The sequence below is a fragment of the Rhinoderma darwinii genome, unplaced genomic scaffold (assembly GCF_050947455.1).
Source record: "Rhinoderma darwinii isolate aRhiDar2 unplaced genomic scaffold, aRhiDar2.hap1 Scaffold_100, whole genome shotgun sequence".
Taxonomy (NCBI): Eukaryota; Metazoa; Chordata; class Amphibia; order Anura; family Rhinodermatidae; genus Rhinoderma; species Rhinoderma darwinii.
In genome coordinates, this window is record NW_027461881.1 from 239,370 (window position 1) to 245,118 (window position 5,749).

Sequence of the window (5,749 nt, forward strand, 5' to 3'; positions counted from 1 at the left end):
TAGCCTAAAAATTCTAGACTGTTCATGTCTTTGACAGTGGGCAAACTTACAAAATCAGCAAGGGATCGAATACTTATTTCCTTCACTGTATATACAGCAACAGAACTGAGCTCTGTACATATATACAGCACCAGAACAAAGCTCAGTACATAAATTCAGCACCAGAACCAAGCTCAGTACATATATATAGCACCAGAATCAAGATCAAACATATATACAGCACCAGAACAAAGCTCAGTACATATATTTAATACCAGTATAAAGGTCAGTACTTATATACAGCACCAGCACAAAGATCAGTACATACACTACATATAGCACCAGAACCAAGCTCAGTATAACTATACAGCACCAGAACCAAGCTCAGTACATATATACAGTACCAGAACAAAGCTCAGTACATGCACTACATATAGCACAAGAACCAAGCTTATTAAAAGTATACAGCCCAAGAAACAAGCTCAGTACATATATACAGTACCAGAATAAAGCTTAGTACATATATACAGCACCATAAATTCAGCACCCGAACCAAGTTTAGTACATACACTGCATACAGCACCAGGACAAAGCTCAGTACCAATATACAGAAAAAGAATCAAGCTCAGTACATATATATGACACCAGAACCAAGCTCAGTACAAAAATACAGCACCAGTACCAAGCTTAGTACATATATACAACACCATAACAAAGCTTAGTACATGTACTAAATACAGCACCAGAACCAAGTTAAGTAAAAATATACAGGACCAGAACCACGCTTAGTACATATCAACGGCACCAGAACCCAGCTCAGTACATATATACCACACCATAACAAAGCATAGTACATACATACAACACCAGAACAAAGCTTAGTACATATACTACATAAAGCGCCAGAATCAGGCTCAAACATATATACAGTACCAGAACCAAGCTCAGTACATGTATACAGCACCAGAACAAAGCTCAGTACATAAATACTGTACCAGGACAAAGCTCAGTACATATATACAGCACCAGAACCAAGTTCTGTACATACACTACATACAGCACCGGAACCAAATTCAATACATATATACAGTACCAGAAACAAGCTCAGTACCCATATACAACGCCAGAATCAAGCTTAGTACATATATACAGCACCAGAACAAAGTTCAGCACATACACTACAATTAGCACCAGATCCGAGCTCAATACATATATACAGTACCAGAACAAAGCTCAATACATATATACAGCACCACAACAAAGTTCAGTGCATACAATACATTTAGCACCAGAACCAAGGTTAGTACAAATATACAGCACCAGAATCAACTTCAGTACATATATACAGCACCAGAATCAAGCTCATACATATATATAGTACCAGAACAAATTTCAGTATATATATATACACAGTACCAGAACCAAGCTCAGTACATATATACAGCACCAGAACAATTTCCATACATACTCTACATACAGCACCAGAACAAGCTCAGTACAAATATATAGCACAAGAACCAAACTCAGTAAATATATACAGTGCCAGAATTAAGCTCCGTACATAAATGCAGCAGCAGAATCAAGCTCAGTACATATTTGCAGCACCAGAACAAAGCTCAGTACATAAATACAGCACCAGAACAAAGCTTATTACATATATACAGCACCCAAACAAAGCTCTGTACATATATACAGCACCAGAACAAAGCTCAGCGCTTATATACAGCACCAGAACAAAGCTCATTTCATGTACACAGCACCAGAACAAAGCTCAGTACATATATACAGCACCAGAACAAAGCTCATCATTTATATACAGCACCAGAACAAAGCTCAGTACATATATACAGCACCAGAATAAATCTCAGTACATATATACAGCACCATAATAAAGCTCATCATTTATATACAGCACCAGAACAAAACTCAATACATCTATACAACACCAGAAACAAGCGTAATACATATATACAAGACCAGAACCAAGCTCAGTACATATATACAACACCAGAACCAAGCTCAGTACTTATATTCATCTCCAGAACAAAGCTCAATACATATATACAGCTCCAGAACAAAGCTCAGTACATATATACAGTACCAAAACCAAGCTCAGTACATATATATTCAACACCAGAACTGAGCTCAGTACATATATACAACACCACAACCAAGGTCAGTACATAAATACAGCACCAGAACAAAGCTCATTACTTATATACAGCACCAGAACGACGCTAAGTACATATATACAGCACCAGAACAAAGCTCAGTACATAAATAAAGCACCAGAACAAAGCTCATTACCAGAACGAAGCTAAATACATATATACAGCACCAAAACAAAGGTCAGTGCATATATACAGCACCAGAACAAAGCTCATTTCATGTACAGAGCACCAGAACAAAGATCAGTACATATATACAGCAACAGAAAAAAGCTCAATACATCTATACAACACCAGAAACAAGCTTAATACATATATACAACACCAGAACAAAGCTCAGTACTTATATTCTCTCCAGAACAAAGCTCAGTACATATATACAGCTCCAGAACAAAGCTCAGTACATATATACAGCACCAGAACAAATCTCAGTACATCGATACAGCACCATAACCAAGCTCAGTACATAAACACAGCACCAGAACAAGGCTGAGTACATATATATAGCACCAGAACAAAGCTCATTACATATATACAGCACCTGAACAAAGCTCAGTACATATATACAGGGCTAGAACAAAGCTCAGTACATAAATACAGTACCAGAACCAAGCTCAGTACATATATATTCAACACCAAAACCAAGGTCAGTACATAAATACAGCACAAGAACAAAGCTCATTACTTATATACAGCACTAGAACGAAGCTAAGTACATATATACAGCACCAGAACAAAGCTCAGTACATATATACAGCACCAGAACAAAGCTCACTACATATATCCAACACCAGAACAGAGCTTAGTACATATATACAGCACCAGAACAAAGCTCAGTGCATGTATACAGTGCCAGAACCAAGCTCAGTACATATATACAGCAGCAGAACCAAACTAAGTACATATATACAGTCCCAGAACCAACTCAGTACATATATACAACACCAGAACAAAGCTAAGTGCATATGTACTGCACCAGAACAAAGCTCAGTACATACAAGCAGCACTAGAAACAAGTTCAGTACATATACACAGCACCAGAAGAAAACTCAGTACATTTATACAGAACCAGCATAAATACAGCTCAGTTGAGAACTCATTTGCAAATTCAGTGCAACCCCTGCCGTATAGGTTTGTGCAGCTTTAAACTACATCTCCCAGCATGGCCAAAACAATGATAAGGATATGCTGGGAGTTGCTGTTTCACAGAAGAAATAAAATAATACCACCCATCATCTCGCTGCAGATCATACAGTGACTACAGTACTGATTAGAGGCAGAATAAATGTTTACATAAAGTGACTCACAGGTGACATCTTCTCTGGTTAGAATCGTTCTTTTCTCTTTTCTTCTCCATCCGATCCAGACCTTTATGATGACTTCTCTCAACCACAGTCCATTTCTGCAGTTTGCCTCACAAATGTCTTCAGCTTCTCACTTTTGAAACATTTCCGCACCTATAAATGTAGATAAAATTTAAATTATTGTGGTGCCACACGCCACGCCCTTAAATATAATAACATCATACACTGCACCTCTAAATATAATAGTGCCATACACTGTGTCCCTGATTATAAAAGCACCATACACTGTGTCACACACACAGAGCCCCCTCTAGATAGCGCCCCCTTATAGAGCCACCTGTAGATAAAGCCCCCTGTAGATAATGCACTCATAGAGCCCCCTGTAGATAATGCCCATCATAGAGCACCCTGTAGATAGTGCCCATCCTAGAACCACCCGTAGATAGTGCCCATCATAGAGCCCCCTGTAGATAGTGCTCATCATAAAGACCCCTGTAGATAGTGGCCCTTATAGAGTCCCCTGTAGTGCCCCACTTAGAGCCATCCCCCTGTAGACAGTAGTAATACATAGTGCCCCCTATCAAGTCTCCTGTAGATTGTTCCCCAATAGAGCCCCCTGGAGAAAGTGCCCCGTGTAGACAGTTCCCCCGATAGATATTGCCCCCATAGAGCCCCTCTGGAGATAGTGCCCCCCATAGAGCCTCTTTTGAGATAGTTCCCTACATTGATAGTGGGCCCCCCCCATAGATCCATGTGTAGATAGTGCCCCCATATACAGCCCCCTGTAGATGCTGCCCACAGAGTCCCCTGTATTTAGAGCCCTCTGTAGATAATGCCACTCACACTGGTAACTGTGTAACTGTGTTAATGTGGTAACTGTGTCGTAGTAACTGTGTGTAACTGTGTAACTCTGGTAACTGTTTCGAAGTAACTGTGTGTAAATGTGTCGCAGTCGACTAGGGTATTCATCCCGTCAAAAAGACAGAACCCTTGCACAACGGAGACAAACTGAAACCATTGACACCGAACCCGTCACCATTGAAATCCGTTCTGACAGAAAACTCCAACGGAATATCGGAACGGAACCCTGACACAGATGTGAACATAACCTTAGATATACAGAGAGAAACGGACCATCAATAATAAATATAAAATGAAGGGCAAAAAGTACAAATCAATAACAGCAGAATGTAGATCGACATAAAAACATCTGCCCTCGTACAAAAATATTTACCTTTTGGCTTCATAGGAGACTCACTCTTGGAGAATACTCCAAATAGGTGAATCTTATGACTAAGGAAGATAACCACTCCCCCTTGAACTTGGACTTATTGTTACTGACCCGATCTTGATAAATTAGATCGGGAGTATTTAAGTACTATAGAAACCACTTCATTTTTTTGCCTGATGAAGACTAAGGTCCTAGGTAGAAACGCGTCGCATGCCTGCATTTTATTATTTACTTTATTCGTTTGTGATTTTAACAATATGGATATACTATACTTTTTCGTAATAAATATCTTTTAAACTTTATAATACGGGAGGACTGTGGAGTGTTCCTTACCAATCATAAGGAACGCTACAAGCCACCCATTTGAACAACAGGAGCGCGACAAGAAGAAGTGAACTTGTTTTTCAAAATTCATTGGATTTATTCTATGTAGCATTGTACATAGCACTAGGAACGTTTTATGTAGGTCAGGGGTCTCAAACTCGACTGGGTAAGTGGGCCACATATGGAAAACATGTTAAGTTGACAGTCGCATTACTTTCAAATTAGATACATTACAAAATTATTGTTAATCAATGTTATTTGAACTACTATAACACTATATTACTATAACACTACATTACTATAATACTACACTACTATAACACTACATTACTATAACACTACATTACTATAACACTACATTACTATAATAACACTACATTACTATAATAACACTACATTACTATAACACTACATTACTATAACACTACATTACTATAACACTACATTACTATAACACTACATTACTATAACACTACATTACTATAACACTACATTACTATAACACTACATTACTATAACACTACATTACTATAACACTACATTACTATAACGCTACATTACTATAACGCTACATTACTATAACACTACATTACTATAACACTACATTACTATAACACTACATTACTATAACTCTACATTACTATAATACTACATTACTATAACACTACATTACTATAACACTAACACTACTATAACACTACATTGCTATAACACTACATTACTATAACACTACATTACTATAA